This window comes from Lissotriton helveticus, chromosome 7 (assembly GCF_964261635.1).
Source record: "Lissotriton helveticus chromosome 7, aLisHel1.1, whole genome shotgun sequence".
In the NCBI taxonomy this organism is placed as follows: Eukaryota; Metazoa; Chordata; class Amphibia; order Caudata; family Salamandridae; genus Lissotriton; species Lissotriton helveticus.
This window is the reverse complement of record NC_136068.1, coordinates 528,734,391-528,753,965: the sequence shown is the minus strand read 5'-3', so window position 1 is coordinate 528,753,965 and position 19,575 is coordinate 528,734,391. Positions and strand designations below refer to the sequence as shown.

The 19,575-nt window shown below is 42.1% G+C and overlaps 1 long non-coding RNA gene across 2 annotated transcripts in view; it reads right to left on the bottom strand.

Moving 5' to 3' along the window:
• LOC144768714 (uncharacterized) overlaps window positions 1-19,575 on the bottom strand; it is a 242,652-nt gene that overhangs the window by 196,719 nt on the left and 26,358 nt on the right. The window contains exon 5 of one of the 2 annotated variants that reach the window (XR_013598615.1): window positions 12,636-12,734. The exons of the other annotated variant lie outside the window; for it this stretch is intronic. This is a non-coding gene — a long non-coding RNA (uncharacterized LOC144768714). Of the gene's footprint in view, window positions 1-12,635; window positions 12,735-19,575 lie in introns of those variants that run through there. 2 annotated transcript variants of the gene reach the window in all.

The following is a 19,575-nucleotide window of genomic DNA, read 5'->3' as shown; positions in this document are numbered from 1 at the left end:
ATCCACCTTCCTCCATGCATTGCATTCCCTAAGGCATTGACCCCGATTCCAGACGCAAGTGCAGAGCGCGCACTGAGGCCCCTGTCGTCCCAAAAACAGGTACACCCCAATGGACTTTCCCAAGACCCATTGAATGCCCTCCTCCACACACATGCTGCCTCCCGCACCTGCCCGAACTGGTCAATCTCTGACTGTTCCCAACATCTTGCCAGCCCTTGCCCCAACTCACTGAGCCTAAAATACATGGCTGCTTCCAAACACAAGGGAACAGCTCCCTCTATTGCTTGCGAGGCCTCATGCCATTCATTACCAGAAACATTGAGCTTCAGGCCAGCATCACCATTGGCCCCTCCCTCTTTGTAAGGCTGCACCAAATATATGACGTTACTTCACATGCGTTTACAACTTATCTCTTTAAAAAGGGGTCAGTGCAATGACCGTGTTGTTACCACTTGTACCATTTCAAGGCAAGCCTTTACAACAACTTGCTGTAGGGGGCGCTGAAGTTTGGACTATTATAATTTACTATTCCAACTCCAGTCTGTGCAACAGTAGGGAAGGTGTTGGATTTAAAATCCAACACCTAAAGCCCCTTACAGCAAGTCATTGTAATGACTTGCGTTGTAATGGTGTGCGTGGTAACAACGCGGTCGTTGTACTGACCGCATTGTTATAGGACCACATTATAAACACTGTTCCCTGGCTGCACCACCTCTTTCCGACAGGGATTCATGGCCCTAGCCCCCACGGCCTTAGCTCCACACCCCCTCTGCTGAGTGTGTTACCTCTCATCGGCTCAGATTCACCACACGTCCTTAGACTGCTCGCCGGCTTGTGGCACCCCCGACGTCTCTCCTTCTGCCACAGATCAACTGCTCTGCAACTCAGCCCCCGCACAAAACTCCTCAACTGCCACCAGTGAGTTAACTTAATTTTGGGCCCTTGGGCCCAGCACAACCACTGCCAGCCTTTTATTTTCAGAAGCACACCCAGGGGGGGCCTCACAGCCCTGTAGGTTAAACACACCTGCAGCACTTTGCCCTCCTCACTGTACTGGGCCCTTCCTTCCTAACCTTAGTTTTGGGGGTGAGCAGTCTAATACTGCTTCGGCCACTCCCCCCGACCTCCTGTATGGTCGCGGGGACCCAGCTAGGTCCAACATGCCAGGCTTTATGAGTTTGGACATCGCCTCCACATCTAAAGTAAGCAGGGCTTATATAAACCTATTACTTTGCTCACTGGCATGGTACAAAATTGGGCCTATACTAAATTTGCAGCACGGTTTGACCGACGTGGCATGATATCTCTAAACACTGAGGCAGTCATCCACAACCATCCCCACTTAACTAGCCTGACCCGCTCACCTAATTGTGCTCACCAATACCTCGTTCCTAGGTTCCGGGACTGCTCCACCAGCCCAAAAAGCCAATAGGCTCCCCCCCCCCCCCAACCTCCCCTTGAGATGCTTGACGTATCTCCTCATGAAACATAAAGCTTTGTATTGATGGTAGGGGGAAGAGTCCCCACATGAACAAGTGTGCATACACATGACACTTCAAAAAGGGAGGTCTGGGATCGCCAGATTTACGCAGACACTATGAGGCGTACTAGGTGCTTTGCACCATAGAATAGCTATGTTTGGAAGTTGACAAATTCTTGTACATTATAAACCAGAGTTTTACAGCCTCCCGCTCAACCCCGCCCCCCTCAGTGGAGATACTGTGGGTCCTAAAAAAATATGATTGCAGAACCTATATGTGTTGCCTGCGACAAGGACAATTCTTGAAACTTGGGATAGCCTAATACGCCATCAAAAACTAACCAGTTACCTTCCTCTAAAGCTCCCCTCATTGAAGACGCAGATTTCACACCAAGGTTAAACAGACATCAGCATAGGCACTAGAAATCTCAGGGCTGTTTTAGGTTGCAAAATTTCTTTTGCAAAGGGGAACCCTACTTATTTGAAAATTTTAAGATAACATATGGCATCCCAGTAAGAGGATGATTCCATGGTCTTCAAATAAGACACTGGATTTTTCAGACCGATGTAAGAGAAAGAACAACAAGATTGCTCACAGTGCTTTAGAAATTCCTTCATACCCTCACATACACAAGACACTTAGGCTTACATTTACTATTATTTCATGTAACGCAGTGCAGCAAGGGAACTTGCTGTGTCACATTGTGTGAAAGGGAGAGTGCTGCAATGCTCCATTTTTACAAAGAAATTGAGCATTTTTGCTCTCTCCTTGTGCTGGTGCACTGTGTGCAGCCCCGTGCCAACGCAGACGCCCATGTTCTATAGTGCAAAAGTGCCTGCACCATGAGCAATTCTTAGAAGCATATTCCTCTTTCTATGTGTGGTGGGGAATGTAGCACACTGGAAAGAGGAATTAACAAGGAGATATAAAGATATTTCTCCTTTGTACGCCTCTTATGGGTAAGCCCACTATTTTGGTAGAGCCCCAGGATTACAAGTCTTTGTAAATATGTGTTTGTGTCAAAATATATGGGTGGATGCATTGGAACATCCATGCTTCATACATTTAACAGCTACCCTATGCAAAGTAATGCAAGGCAGCTCCATGCGTTGTGTTGTGACTTTGCAAATACTTACCAACTCAAAGCCGTGCAAAGTGACTTTACGTGACATGGCGAATGCCAGAAATAATTTTGCATTAAGCTGCACCACAAAAAGGACACAAACTTGATAGAAAATGTTAGTAAATTTCATATATACGCATTACTCAATATGACACCATTCCAACTGAACCTCACATACCAAGTGCAATGGGGAAAAGAGCTCAAACCTTCCCTGTCTCCTAAACAGAGGGATAATATCGTCACACACATGAATAATTATGTCCATCACGCCCAAGATCAACAGATGTAATAAAAAATAGAAAACAATCTGGCACCCTTGCACATGAGCGATAGGTCATGATCAGCATGCTGCTGGAGGAAGTGCAGGGAGAAGGGCACAATACTTCAAATATTTTGGGCTTGTCTTGCAGTTCAAGAATTTTAGTGCAATTTACGATGTATCACATTGCAAATTTAGGGGGAAATGATGCCCAATGTTCCAACATGAATAATCTTAGGCACCCCTGCAGCGCCCACATACACATTGTTCCACATGATACTGAGCTTATGGGGCAACCCAATAAAGTAAGGAAGTTGTACAAAGTTTATATAAAAATATAGTCAGTCTGAGACTCATGTGTCACCCTCTGTATGTTGCACCACAAGTCCCAGAATCCTTTGGAATAGAAATGGCAAATCCCACTCCCACTATTGAAAACATTGGCACAGTACTGCTGCCGTATATAACTAACCCTGCTAAGTAGCAATTGACAAAGTGCCCTTTCCACTCATCCAGATGTGTCTGAGTCAGTAAAAAATGTAAGGGGTTGCGGAATATACAAATATCAACTGACAAATGAATTAGGACACTACAAGGGGGAAGATTTACAAAGACTGGTGCATCCCTGCATATTAGCAGGGATGCGCCAGCACCGATGCAACACGCAATTCTACCCTTGCACTACCACAGATGCGTCGGACTTACAATGCTGCGTACCGTGGCACAGGAATAGACAGATGTGTGTCACTTCTGATGGCGTTAGGGCAGCGCTTTGCGGGAGTTGTGTCGCTAGTGCAACGCAACTCCAACAATGTTCATTGACCGCCCATACCTAATGTGCTGCGCCACTCCTTATGTCTGCTTCAAGCAGGCGTAAGGTTTCGTCGCAGCGGCGTATGAAAAGTGACTCCATTGAAACTTGTAGATTTCACTACATCACTTTCAGGGGGCATTTCACAAAGGAATGCCCACCCTGCTTACATTAAACCTGATGTAGGTTTAATGTTGCGCAAGGCTACACAACGTGACGCATCTCCCGAGATGCATCACGTGGTAACTAAGTTGCAACGTGGCGTATGGTTTCTGCCCCCGCTGTGTCACACAAGTGATGCAACAGTGGCTTAAATATCTTGTAAGCGGTCTGGAAATCTGCTACAAATTATCCAAGAAGTAACTCACCCTGTGCCAGCAAAAATCACAAAGCAGGAGGTGAGAGAATACTCAGATCAAATTATGTCATTCACATATTCCGTTGTTCATTTCCCACCCTGCCACACCATTACATCCCCAACTCCCCATTGCACCTACCTGCCCAGTCTGCTGCAGTACTTCACAAAACTGTTAGCATGCAGAAGATATGGGGTATGCCTGAAATGTTCCACATGTACATTTCCCATTTGGTTACTTTTCTCTCTTCTCACCTATTGACATATTCAGCCAGAGCACAGACAACTGCAGTAGCAGAGGGCCCTGCATCTTCTGGGAGGAAACATACAGAGCAAGGCATACCACCCTCACAAACGGGAAAGTCAAACTGGCCAGGAGATGGTCAAACGGCATATATTGTCAGGAGACAACAGAGGGACATGTAGTGCCCAAATGTGAAAAGTAACCAGAGATGAAAAATTAGCTTAATAACTATTGGATTTGTCAGTGGACATTCACCTTCAGCAAATGACATGTGAATAGCGAAAGATAAAATGTAATATTTCTTGGCTCATCATACCGTTGTTTGGTGAACATAACATGTATTCCACCTACAGTCCCAGACCTGGGAATTCAATCCTGCAATCGAGTGCCACAACAAGTCAAAAGGGTGTCCCCACTATATTGTAATAGTGTCTGTAGACATAATGTTCACAAATATGACAATGATGAACCAGAAGTGAGCTACAATTGTCAGTAGCATTGACAATGCTTCCACTGTCCAACTCAGAATGTTTTCACTATACATCAAATCGCCCAGTCCACCCAGCTGGTCATGTACTGCTTACATTCGATGGCTTGTTTGTTGGCCATCAACAAAACACGACAATGGACCTTACTTCAGGATTCGGAGTCATGTCATTCTGATATACGTCGCTTCTAGGTAGTGGGCCCATTATAAGTTATATGTGGGATCACTCATGATATTAAGTGACACGCACTTCTGCAACGGTGGTGCCCACAACTGCTTGTGCTTATCCTTTGTGCCTGAAATTGAGTGTATCACCTGCTGTCACACTTACACCAAGGGACATCATTCTTTCCTACACCTATTCATCTCTCTGCACTCCTCCAACGATGGACTTGCACAAGGGTTTTGATTCTCTTAAATGCCCTTTTTTATTTGAAGTGCTTGCCCAATATGGGGCCATGCGTTCTCCGACTGATTAAACTACTGTACTAATCCCAAGGTCAAAGTTAAAATTGTTTGCCATATCTCAGACCCCACTGCAATATTAAAGGGTACCTGACAAGGTTGCCTATTGCCTACCCTACTCCTTTCTTTGGCTCTAGAAACTTTGGCACATTGTCTGCATGCCCAGGGCCAGTGTTGGGGGAGCTCTTTAGGAGACGGTATCCACTTGGTCTACATTTATGCAGAAGACATACTGCTCTATCTTAATGATGTTATGTCTACACCTCCCACTATTGCTAGCTGGTTGACAGACTTTGCCAGTGTTTCTGGCCTCATAGTTAGCTGGACTCCTCTTTCAGCACTAACAATCCAAACTTGATGTATAGTGTTTATGGTTTCCAGCTTGCATGGCAGCCATCCATATTTCATTATCGGGGGATACTTATTTACCACACACCTAAGGACCTTCTGGAGGGTAATCTGGTTCTTGTGGTCTCTGTGTTGCATGCACAGATGTCGTATTGGCAAACCCTGCCACTCTCGGTGGCGGGAAGGGTGGCTCTAACGAAAATGTTGTTCTTGCTGAGGGTAAACAGCGCTTACAACGAATCCTTTTCTATGCATGTAATTACAATGCGGTTGTTACAACGATCGCATTGTAACAATGCATTCCATTACTCCGCAAGTCGTAACAATGACTTGCGGGGGTGGAGGTGTTGGATTTAAAATCCACCACCTTCCCTACTGTTGCACAGACTGGCATTGGAATAGTGGGTTCTATCCATGCCGGCATGGGCCCAGGCAGAAAGTGCTTTGCTATGCAAAGAAGAGGGGAAAGGTCTCCATAAATACCCCATTTCTGAGACATGGGATGCACTGTTAGTGAAGATCCGTGGGGTTTTTCCAAATGCTAACTACCCCTCTTGAAGTCTGCGATCTACTCCCTCTCCCATTTACCTTTCTTCTTACACTACATTATTTGAAGGTGTTGCTGCCTGAGTCGCTCCTCACGCTTGACACTAATCCATGAATCTTAGTGGCATCTGCCAGAGTCACGGTCCATTTTAATGTTTCTTTTAATCTCTTGAATGCGTGCAGGGCTAATTTAGTTTGATTTTCCTATTGTTTTGTTCCCCTTTACATGTTCTTCTCTTTGGTTTTACATAACTGTTTACAACCATATTATCTGGCACCTGCATATTACAATGGCTGTCCCTTAAGTTTATTTTGTACTACCATTTCCTACCATTACTACTGCTGAAAACACAATACAACTATCTTATGCATTCAGGTGCACAGCCTTTGTTACCCGTGCTGTAACCCATCACTGTATGGTGTATGCATGTTCTTTTGGATACCCGCATTTTACATACATTTTTCTGTGAGGAACGTTCTGTAAAGTGTTAGAAATATTACAAACGCCAATAAAAACTATTTAAAAAAAAACGATTTGAGCACACGTTTTACAAGAATACCCATGTTGCTAAATCAGATTGCCTATTTAAAATCTTTATAGGCCAAGTATGATTAATCCAATAAATACTAATAACTTCCTTTCGAGTTAATCGATCAGTAAAAATGTAATTTTCATTAAATCCTATTATTTAATATTATAAATATATAGAAATAATTCAACAACATCAGTAAATTAACATTGATTTAAGATCTCATGGGTACCTTCTGAGAAATAAACGGATACCAATTCTAGCTGGGTATATTCAGGTTCAGTTCAGTTCAGTACGATTCATGAACAAACAGTCTGGGTTCTGGAGTTATTGTAACACTTCTAAAATTACTGATTATGGTTTCAGAGCCACCAAGTTTCACATAATCGTAATTTTCTGGTCAAGGTTTCGCGGCAGCTTGCATGCGCTCCTCACTCTGCAAAGCATGTAGTAGTAGAGTATGGGAGACAAGCTGCCCTCACTCTCCGCCCAGATTTTTCATTGACTTCTGTCTTTGTCCTTCGTAAATTCTGACTTCTGATTGATTATGAGGCTTGTTAGTCCCACCTTATTAAGGCCATGTTGTCATTTGTACCCTCTCATGGCTATTGGCCCCTTTACTTCGAGTGTTACACTGTATGGTATGTGTTATTTAGAGCACTGTTTTTTGCTGTGCCTTCTCACCCCCTCCCCTGCACTCACTCCTGTTGTCCTTGCCATCTCCCCCTACCTCACCCGCCCTCCTGTTGTCTATGCCTTCTGGACCCCCTCCCACCCGCACTCCCATTGCCCGTGCCTTCTTCCCCCTCCCCGCACTCCAGTTGTCCATGCCTTCCCACACCCCCTGCCCCCCTGCCCACACTCCCGCTGTCCGTACTTTCTCGCCCCCTGTCCCGCCCGCATGCAGTCCCGTTTGCAATGCAATAGTTCTTGTGTAAATGCAAGTCCTATTGCAATGCAAATGCTTGTTTGGAGTAGTGTTAGATAAATACATCTTCCACATCCAGTGTTTACAATGCCACTCAGAGCTGTTGAACTAGTTGTAGAAGTGCTGTAACCACGTTGACAAAACTATCCAGTGTGCTTGATATTACTTTATCACAGGTGCGTTCTAGACAAGTAGCTGCTGAAAACTGTTCTGTGATAGCTTCTACGACATGAACAATGCTGGCCCAGACAAGCCACTGCTGATAGGAGCTGACCCAAAGCCCATTCGCTGTGTTGAGGAAATGAGGTCTGATTAACATATGAAGCTGTCTGAAGCCAGACTTCAAGAGTGCCATGCAGAGTTGAATCCTCTGTCCTTTTTCATTGTGAAAATAGTTTGGATGGGGGGGGGGAACCCTTGCTTTGGGATCCCTTTACAAATTCTTAAAGAAACCACTTTCTATTCTAGATGCCCTGCATAGTTACATGGATCTCACTCTTTACTTCCGAAGTGAGCAAGGCTTCAGAGGGAAAGCTCCAGAATCCGCCCCTACGGCACATGAAAGAAATTACCATATCTAAAATTACTGAAGAGTGATGGGGCAATACAAAGCAAATAAGTGATTGCCGGAACACATAGTACCAACTGTTTAGGCCATAGCAAACAGTCTATCCAGAACATGGATAAAAGAGGACTTGTCTCACAGATGACCCAGTGAAATCGCCATGTACCTTATCACCATGACAAAACCACAAAAGAGTCACAAACTCATCCAACAGCCAGTGAATGTGATCAATTACAAAAAAAAAGAATGGTAAATTCAGTGCACGTTTCTGTACAGATTATGGCCCAGATTCTCAAAGGTGTCATGGAATGCAGTGCAGCAGCCAAAAGTGCAGGTCTGCGTTGTGTGACAAGGAGAGAGCAAGACAGCACCATATTCACAGAGAAATGGCTCTCTTCACCCCTCTTCCTAGCGCCAGTGCTGATTTCAGCTGCTGTGCACCAGGCACACACCTTTAGCGCCATAGTGCTAGGGTGCATGCTTGAGTCTACCATAGGCTTTCTAGAGAAAGGGTACCCTTCCTGTACAAAATCCTATAGCTAGATAAGTGAAGAACCTTTTCCTGCTTTGTATGCGTGCTGTACAGTGCAGCACACGTGCAAAGTTGGAAAAGAAAGGAGGAACGAAAACAATTCTTTTAACGTCTGCTTTTCAGCTACATTAATTTTGGCACAAAACTCTGTCTACTAATGTTAGTAGGTAGGGTTTAGCATCAAAAAGCATTGGCGGTTGCATGGGAACGCCCATATACCACCCATGTAACCTCTTGTTGATGCAAAGTAATGCAAATCAACGTTTTGCTCAGTTTTCTGTTACTTTTGGGTACTTTTCAGCGGAAAACAAGTAGTGCACTTTGTAGTATGCTCTCTATGTCTATCTTAGATAGGTTTCATGGAACCTGGAATGCTAAGATGAAGAGCATTCTTATGTATTCAGTTACTGCTTGACAGCTGATGGTGAGGGTGTTAAGAATAAACCTGACTTTAATCTACAACATATATCCATGTTTATTTACGACTTTTCACTGGCGACGAGGACGGGATTGACTGGAAGGATAAAGGAAGAACACCCTAACATCAACTAAGTGGTTTGTCACGTTTTTTTTAAACAATTTACTGACTTTAGAAGGAATTCGAATGAAGATTGGCATTATTTAAAAGCTAAAGGAACAGGAATATTGCGACGTATAATTTTGTTTCATATACTGACTTTGAGCTTCCCCGGCGGCAGTTAATTTAAATGGGAGATTAAATGTTTTCCCCAGCGGCAGTTGGTTAGCAAGAGGAAGTGTGCTGAAGGATTTATGAGAGGTTTAAAATAATTCTGTCGTGAAGAAAGGTGAAATTTCATTCCCTGCGGCTGTAAGTAATAAAGAGAGGTTCAACATTCTTTGTCAGTTTAAAAAAAAAAAGAATTGTGATCTCTCCTGCGGCTGTGTTCAAGGTTAGGGTTGGAAAGGAATGGAAATCAGGGAGAGTAAAGCAGCGTAACCCTGAAAAAGAAATTGCTGTGGAGTTTAAAGCGTGGCAAACGGTGAAATTAGTTACCGTTTTTCATCCAGGTTGAGCGGTTAATCAGCGGTGCGAGCTCCTTCTTCCTCGGAGTATTCTCTAATGTGATGACGTTATGGAATGTGGAAGGGGAGTCGGTGAGGAAATGAATGACTCATCGTGAGACTTCAGACGCAAGTTCAAAGGGCACACGTCAGTCTTTGGAGAGCAGGAGCGGCAGTTTCTCTTCGCGCAAAAAAAAAAAAAGGAAAGCTCAATTTAAAACGGTCTCATCTCTTCGTGATATTGGAGGTGTACATTTTCAGATGTGTGGCAGTTTTACTACGCTATGCATCGCTGTCTATTGGATTTGAAAGGAAAAGTGAGGAAAGCGTCGTAGTAATTAAAAAAAAAAAATGATATATATATATATATATATATAATTTATTTTCTTCTTACTCTGCAATTGTTTGTTTTAAATTCGTTTTCGATTTGATGGGGGAAGTAAGGTCATGTCAAGAGTCTTAGGGCCCGATGTAGGTAATTCTTATTTACCACTTCTTAAATACCGAATTTTACCGATTCGGTATTTAAGAAGTGGTAAATATGAAGGGAGGAGATGTAGGTATTTCAGAATCTGTAAATACCGAATCGTTAAGATTCGGTATTTACCGATTCTGTAAATACCGAATCGGTATTGCCCATTGATTCCTATGGGCTTTGAAGCCCATAGGAATCAATGGGAAATACAGATTCTGTAATTACAGAATCGGTAAATTCCGATTTTAGCAAGGGTGCAGGGGGTGTCACTTTGACACCCTCTAGCACCCCAAAGACGGGCATGTGAGCCATGTGGCACACAGACATGCCCTAAGGGCATGTCTGTCTGTCACATGGCTAGGTGTGCATGCACACACGTGCATGCACACCTGGATTCGGTATTTTACCACCCAATTGGATTGGGTGGTAAAATACCGAATCTGAAAGGCCTGCGGTACTCAAAGATGTGCTACCTACATGTGGTTTTACAGAATCTGTATTTTTACCGAGTCTGTATTTACCGATTCAGTAATTTTACCGAATCTGTAAATACAGATTCGGTAAAATACCGATTCTGTAAAGCATGCTCCTACATTAGAAAACCCTAATACCGGTCGGAAACGGCCAAAATCGGCCGTTTCCGACCGGTATTAGGGCTCCTACATCGGGCCCTACGTGTGTAAGATATACAAAACTTGCAAGGAGAAGAACAAAGTTGTTGTATTTTTTTTTTTTTTTTTAAAGTTGTGTAAAGATCTGAGGAAGTAAGTAACGGTAGTGCAGTTTGGAAAAATAGCTGTGTGAGGAAAATAAAAAGAAATATAAAATTGGCATAATAGCATATAGAAGGGAAAATTGAAAATAAAATAGGGTGCACTGTATTTTAAGTGGGCCAAGGTACAAGAATGCAGAATGTAACAACACCTCCGTTCTTTTTGAGTGATCCAGGTGAGCCAAGGGTAAAATGGAGCAAATGGAAAAAGATTTTTGCGCACTATGCGAGAGTTTGCGGCGCAAACTTAAGTGCGGAGAGGAAATACTCTTTATTAATGCATTGCCTTGGTGGGGAAGGGCATGAGGTTCTAGAAAATTTGCCCGCTTTGTCACATCAAGAACAGAGAGGTTTGGATGAGTATGAGGTCTGTTTCCTGCAACTAGACAAACATTATTTGCCTTGTGTTAGTACCATAATGGAAAGATATCATTTTGGAAGAAGGGAGCAAGGCAAAGAGGAGTCAGTAGAGGAGTATCTGACTGCTTTGAGAAAATTATCTTCTACTTGTAAGTTCGGTCCTGCCAACGAGGAACGTTTGAGGGATCAGCTAGTTTTGAAATGCAGAGAAGATAAAATTAGAGAGGAATTATGGCTCAAAGATAAACCACCTCTTGATGAGGTGGTAAGCATAGCCAAGAGGGTTGAACACATGATTAAATGTGTTGATGAATAAAAAAATGACAAAGGGAAGTCTGAGGAAAAGGTGGAAAAGTTAGAAGTGAAGGAGGATGTAATAGTAAGGCCTCGGTATATGAGAAAGGCAAAGAGGAAGCTTCATCGTCAGCTGTAACTTGTTATAGATGTGGGAAAGCTGGTCATAAGGCGAACTCGAAGTTCTGTCCTGCGATGAGTTTTCTCTGTCATGGGTGTGGGAAAAAAGAGCATTTTGTAAAGTTTTGTAAATCTAAGGAAAAGAAAATTGTAACCAAGGGGTGCACAGACATAATATCGACTCCAAAATATCGTTTGGACATAATATCGACTCCAAAATATCGTTTGGAGAAAATATCGACAGGACAGAATATAGACAGCCAAAATATCGTTTTTAAGGTAAGTGAAGTAATATCGTTTTTAAGGTAAGTGAAGTAATATCGTTTTTATTTTTAGGGTTCAGGGTCAGTTTTGGGTTTTTGGGTAAAGGGGTATTTTTAGGGTTCAGAGTCAGTTTTGGGTTTTTGGGTAAAGGGGTATTTTTAGGGTTCAAGGTCAGTTTTCAGTTTTTGGGCAAAGGGGTATTTTTAGGGTTCAGGGTCAGTTTTCAGTTTTTGGGCAAAGGAGTATTTTTAGGGTTCAGGGTCAGTTTTCAGTTTTTGGGTAAAGGGGTATTTTTAGGGTTCAGGGTCAGTTTTCAGTTTTTGGGTAAAGGGGTATTTTTAGGGTTCAGGGTCAGTTTTCAGTTATTGGGTAAAGGGGTATTTTTAGGGTTCAGGGTCAGTTTTTAGTTTTTGGGTAATATTTTATTATATTTTATTACTATATATATATGTTTAATAAATATGAAATAAAAAAATATTTATTTAACTTTCATTAATTATTTAATTATTATAAGTTAATTTAAGTATGTTTAAGTATATTTTAGTAATTAATTATTAATATTAATTTAATTTAACACTGTTTTTAGTAAATACGATATTTTTTACAACTATATTTTTGTAAACGATATTTTTAACTCGATATTTTTGTACTTACCTGTTTGTAGATAGAAACTCGATATTTTGACTGTCGATATTTTCTCAACGATATTTTTGATGGTCGATATTCTGTCCGTCGATATTCTTTCAGTGATCCTAACCAAGGATATAAAGGAAATTATATGTCAAGTGAAGGATAAAGAAGAAAAGGATTATCCAACTGATTTGGTTAAGATTGAAGGAATTGATCTGGAAATGAAATTTGATTCCTGTGCACGAATAACAATTGTTTCTAAAGAGTTCTATGAGAGGTGTTTAAAGGATAGAAAAAAGTTAACCAAAATGGATGTATGTGCAGGAGGGTATGGTGGTGCACCTATAAGTATGATGGGATATTTTAATGCTGCTATTGAGTTCAGGGAAAGAATTATAGTTGGGAAGGTTTATGTTTCCAAAGTGGGGGATTGTTTAATTGGGTGGCCACATCAACGTTTGTTGGGAGTCATTCTCAATCCAAATTTAAATCCTCAGATTCAAATTCAGGAAGTTGTGTCTAGCAATAACTCATTTATGGAGGAGTTTCCAAAACTCTTTCAATCTGTTTTGGGTTGCCTTAAAGGCTATAAACATTGTATAAAGTTAAAGAAGAATGCTGTTCCTGTGGTTGCTAAGGTCAGAAGGATTCCAATAGCAATTCAGGAAAAAGTTGAACAGGAATTGAGAAAATTACAGGAACAGGATATAATTACTTCTGTGGAGGCAACTGAATGGTTGGCTCCTATTGTTGTCGCAAACAAGCCCAATGGCGATATAAGACTCTGTTGTGATTTGAGATCTCTCAATAAGGAGGTTGTGGTGGATAAATTTCCATTGCCCAATATTGACGAGTTACTATCATCTTTAGGTGATGCCAAGATTTTTACGACGCTTGATTTAACACAGGCTTATCATCAGATAGAATTGACGCAGGATTCACAGGATCTTACGGCATTTATCACCCCGATGGGTGTCTTCAAGTATAAGAGAATGCCGTTTGGTCTTGTGTCTGCTGCGTCGGTTTTTCAACGGGTGATGGCATCCATCTTGAAGGGTGTAAGAAAGGTGAAATGCTATCAGGATGATTTGTTGATTTATGGTGTGAATCAAGAGGAGCATGATAGAATTTTAAGAACAGTTCTAAAAAGGTTAGAAAATGCAGGTTTGACTTTAAAATTTGAAAAATTTAAGTTTTCAGTTCCTGAAGTGAATTACTTAGGTCATACCATATCTGCAGTTGGTATTTCACCAAAGAAAGAGCTGGTTGATACAATAAGTAACCTAGCATCACCAAGGAATAAGGAGGAGGTTGTTTCTCTTCTTGGAATGGTGGAATATTATGGAAAGTTCATCAGAAATTTAGCTGGTAAATCAGGGGGATTGAGAGATCTTTTGGGAATAAATAAGGAATTTAAGTGGTCGGATGTTTGTCAACGTGAGTTTGAGGACATCAAGAAAGATTTAGTTGCGGCTCCTGATTTGAAAGCTTTTGTTTCTTTTGAAGAGACTTATGTGATCACTGATGCAAGTTCAAAGGGTTTGGGAGCAATTCTAAAACAAAGAAGGAATGGACGGGAGAAGCTTATTGCCTGTGCCTCAAGAAGTTTGAGAGGAGCAGAACTGAACTATTCAGTGATTGAGAAAGAGGCTTTGGCCATATTCTGGGCTTTGAATAAGTTCAGAAATGTTCTGTGGGGTCAGGAGTTTAAAGTTTGTTCTGATCATAAACCACTAAGGGAGATTTTCATGGTGAAAGGTTTGGATAATGTTTCTTCAAGGATCAGAAGATGGGTGATTGGTTTACAAGAATTTTGCTTTGAAATTGATTATATACCTGGGGTGGAGAATGTATCGGCTGATTGTCTTTCACGTCTTGTTGATGATTCTTTTGAGGTGGTTAATGAGGAAATGGATGGATAAAGTGCAGTTAATGTTTGTGAAATTACCTCTGGAGCTATACTTGAGGAGGAATGGTTAGAAGAGTGCAGAAAAGATTGTGAGATTGTTGGTGTGATTGCTTCTGTAATGAACAATACTGATTTTGAAAAAGGTCTGTCTAAGGTGTGGCATTTGGTCAAGAATGAGTTATCTGTGGAGAATGGTGTTCTTTTAAGGGGTTCTAAGTTGATTCCTCCGAGTTCTTTGGGGATAAGGTTGATTGAAGAGGCTCATCAAGGACATATGGGAATTGTAAAAACTAAAGAAAGGATTTGTTGTTCTTTTTGGTGGCCAGGGATGGATTTGGAAATTGAAAGGGAGGTGCGAGAATGTTTGCAGTGTAAAGTAAGCGATAAAATGTTAGTATCTCGCACTGCTCCCATGGTCTGTCGTGATCTCCCAAGTGGACCTTGGGAGGACATTGCCATGGATGTTGTTGGTCCGCTCTCAGGTGAACATCGTACCCCCTATTTGATAGTGGTGATTGATCTCTATTCAAGGTGGGTTGAGATTTCTTCAGTTTCTGAGGTAACCTCTTCTTCTGTTATTGACTTTCTAAAGAAATTTTTTAAAAGGGAGGGTTTTCCTAAATCTCTTTTGTCTGATAATGGTCCTCAGTTTTGCTCTGGTATGATGGCTGATTTTTTGTTGTCCTGTGGCATTAGACATAAAAGATCTTCTGTTTATCACCCAGAGACGAATGGGACGGTTGAAAGATTTAATAGGGTGATAAAGGAGAACTTTCAAGAGTTAATGGGTTAGATTGGAAGGTTGAATTGCAGAAATGTATTTTGGCGCATAGGTTTTCACCACAGATGACAACCAAGAAAACTCCATTTGAGCTGTTTAAAGGAAGAACTCCCAATACCAATTTGAGTCCGGCTTGGATGTGCTGGGGAAAAGGGGTAAAAGATAATAGTATTGGTGAATGGAGAGTGAGAGAGATAGAACAACGTTTGAAAAATAAGAAGTGTTTTGATGAAAGAAAAAGGGTACAAGAAGGACGAGTTGAAGTTGGGGATGAAGTTAAGGTCAGGGCTCCTGTTGGTTCTTTGTCCTGGTCCAAATACTCTTGTCCCATGAAAGTTATCAAATGTTTCAACAATTCTGTGAAGTTGGAGAATGGTAAAATATGGAATTTAAATCGTGTTGCAATTGTAAAGAAATGCAAACCAGATATGGATAATTGTGCCAGTCGGACCATCTCTACTAGTGGCACAGTGGTATCTTCTAGAAGAACAAGTTCACGTGTTAGGAAGGTGCCAACTTATCTCAGTGATTACACCTCTTAAAAAGTTTCTTCACTCACTTATGGGTTTATTCCATTTCGATATTTTTGTGCTGAAATGTAATTTTGATGCTTGCTTATTTTGTGTTTCATTTGTATTACACCTGCAAGTTTAATCTTAATATAAGAAAGAGGATGTGTAGTATGCTCTCTATGTCTATCTTAGGTAGGTTTCATGGAACCTGGAATGCTAAGATGAAGAGCATTCTTATGTATTCAGTTACTGCTTGACAGCTGATGGTGAGGGTGTTAAGAATAAACCTGACTTTAATCTACAACATATATCCATGTTTATTTACGACTTTTCACACTTGAAAAGGAATCAGGAAAATACATTTTGTGCTGGTTAGCGCCACGTTTGTGACTCTAACCCAGTGCATACTGTTTGTGAATCTCCTCTACATGTGCTAGTTGAGGTAATCAAGCAATTAGCTGGTTACTTGCAAACTTTTCATACCAATAGTGCAGTTGTTACAGTGGCACACAGACTGCACATACATGACTGGACTCTCGCTCCAAGTGGACATATGGTGACTAAGAACTCCTAAAATATCCTTAGGCCGAGTCCAGCTAACAGGTGTGATTTCTTTTGCAGCTTGCTCACTCTTGTGCAGCATATTATATATTTCTCAGATGTCACCATTCCAATTGGTAAATGCAATTATAGAATAGGAATCATTCCTCTGCCGATAAGAGTAGGCCTACGGTTGTGTGAAAATTTGCAAATTGTTTCACAAAATTTCAAGAACTTTTTGTGAAATTATGTGGAATTATTACATCAAAGCGAAATGTGGTTTGCCTGCGTCTCGCTTCATGCAATGTTAAAACCTGCTTAAAAATGTTTCGTGAGATAATGGCAGGAGAATGGCTTGAGCGGAAACTGTATGTTGGCATGACCTTTTCTGCACATATTACTCTCCAGTGTGTGAAAATGTTTTGAAAAGTAATAATAAAACACTTTGAGAAATTTGAGAATGCCTAAAAATTCCACAAATTTAGACAGAGACATTTACATTTTACCCAGATCTACATTCCATTTGCCAGTAAATGAATCCATCAGAAACCATTTCTAATGAATCCTCTAGTGAGACTGTGGCTATGAGCAGTGCAGAGACTCAGGCATTCGGACAGTGAACGATGAACCATTGCAGTGTTTCTGTGGGGCTGTTAGCTCTTCTGTGGGGTTGTGGAGGAGTGTAACGGGTTGCCCCCCCCTAAGAGTAGCTCTTAGGGGGGAAATCACTAGTATACACCAAGTAGTAGAAAAAGAAGAACCTCCTTCCTCAGTTGCAAGGTCCAAGGATAAAGGCATAAGGCCCTGGGTTTTTTCAGTATGACTCATAGCAACCTCAATAAATACCTACGAGTGGTGTGGATGCGTACACATTCACAACAAAGGTACCTGCCGGTATGCTAAGTGGGGAAACCAGTGGGTAAATATTCCGTGTGTGTAGGCAATAAGTCACATATAAAAACACGCGCTGTGTGGAGCGATTGGTATTATGTGTTGTGCCTGACTGTGTGTTACTTGTTGTCTTTGTTTGTGTCTATTATCCCCAGGTATATTAGTGAACTTACAGTGTGGCATTGACTGACCCCTAGCCCTGAAGACATTGCCTAAATTGTTAGAACGCAATGCAACATGTTGGCTTTGTGCATGAACTAAGGGAATGCAACAGTATGTCTTGTTTTTAAACTGAGTAAAAACACACCAGTAATTAAAGTTTGAAAGTAATGCCAGTGATTGTTTAGCTCGTTTTCAATTTACAGAGGTAAAAAAGCCTTGTGCCTCACAATAAAGGGGTCACGATTGGTTGGCAAGCTAGAAGTTGGCTGCGTAGCGCTTTCAGGCACAGGGGGCACCCGTGTTGCATGGAAGCAGTCAGCAATAGGTCGGTTCGGTTTGTGCACATGGTGTTACCTGCCACTTTTTGATTCTTGGCTTGTTCCCTCATCACCCATATTTCAAGTCTACAATTTTTCTGCCAATAGCCCCTCTGCACCTCTTTAATTATAAGACGGTTTGCTCCACCTGGTACTTGGTACGGGAACATTCGTCATCACCGTCTGCCAAAATAAACAAAAGGAAACCTGTATCCCACAATAAATCCTTGGATTTGCAGGCGATCAAGTTGGATACATTTCATGTCTGAGTGCTGGGAGTAATCACTAAAGAAATTGAAATGGCTGAGAGATGATTATCATTGGATTTAGCAGAATCTCTTATGTCCCATCTTATCCATACTAACATCTCATATTCATAAAGACCTGATGTCATTCTCACGCCGAATGTTCCTTACTCACTGGCTGTGATTACAAACACCAGCCGCCCCACTGCTCAGTCTCTTAGTACCTGCCGAGTCTTACAGGCTGAAATAAGACTCGGACTCAGTACTTTCTTTGAGCTCTTTATTATTATGTCTGTTCCTTCCCTGACCCTACTCTAATCCGCCCATTTCCTGTTTCCCGCTCCTCCCTTCCTGTCCCTCCCTCATCTCCACCCCCCAACTACTAGAATGGTAACTGGCGTCATTACATCTCCCCTCTTCTTAAACAAATGCAAAAGTCAATTATGTTGAAAACAGCTTGTTACCTCAATTACATTGGGCACGTGTTTAAATGTAAATGTGTGGGACTTGTAAAGCGCACTGCTTCCCGTAAGCGTCCTGGCGCTGAAGACCGCTGGGGAATCCGTCCTGGCTTTCCCTGTGAGATTGTCCCTTCTGGGTATCTCCAAGGTGAAACCAGGCATCCCCGGCGTCTGTGGGGGGCCGTTGTAGAGATGAGGCAAGCTTAATGCCCAGAGTTGCCGAGTGTGATCCCTGGTTAAAGTAGGCACCGAGGCGAGAATTATCGAGTCCGCTGACCCTGGTCCACGACCCTTCCGCGTCGGGAATTGAACCCTGGTCCCGGGCCGTTCTCTGCTTCCGGATCTGCCGCCTCTAACCAGTGAGCCACACCACTCCACTACAGTTCCTCAATCAAACTTACAGGTTTCCGGACGGTTCGTCGCGGTCTCAAATTAACTTCTGCGTTCTCACTTCCAGACTCAACGAGAGTCTAGGGCCTTGACAAAGCGTTACTGGTTATGGCACTCTCACCAGCCAGGATTCTTGGTGAATCTGCAAAGGGATCTTTGACTGCATAAGGGCACTTTTGAAAGTGTGACACATTTCTTGTGATCCTCTTGTTTTCAGACTCTGCGGTGATCATAGTTCTCTTTTGCTCGATGACTATTAATGGCTCAGCTCGATGGCGGCAGTCTGTTTTCCTCTGTTGCTCTTGTTTGACTAACACCCGGTCTTCTTCGTGAATGGACGGGGTTCTGGCTCTCCTTCGAGCATCCGCATATGATTTCATTTTCCCTTTATTCTTTCGATCAGTGGCAGCAATGTCATTATGTTCAAGTTCATGCACATCAGACTGTAAGGCCTCATCCAGAGTGGGTATCCTGGTCCTGATTGATCGTCCCAACATTAGGGTAGCAGGGCACTTGCCAGTAGTTGCATGTGAGTTGTTCGATATGCTCACAGGATTTCGTTCAAAGCAACCTGGGCATCTTTCTTGTCAAGTGCTGCTTGTTGGAGTGTCTTTTTCAGAGTGGCCATAAACCGTTCGACCATACCATTGGCCACAGAGTAGTAATCTTGCGATGTTTAAAGTTAAGGTGCTTGGCAAATTCCCCAAACTCTTGACCGTTGAATGGTGGTCCATTATCTGTTTTGATTGTTTTGG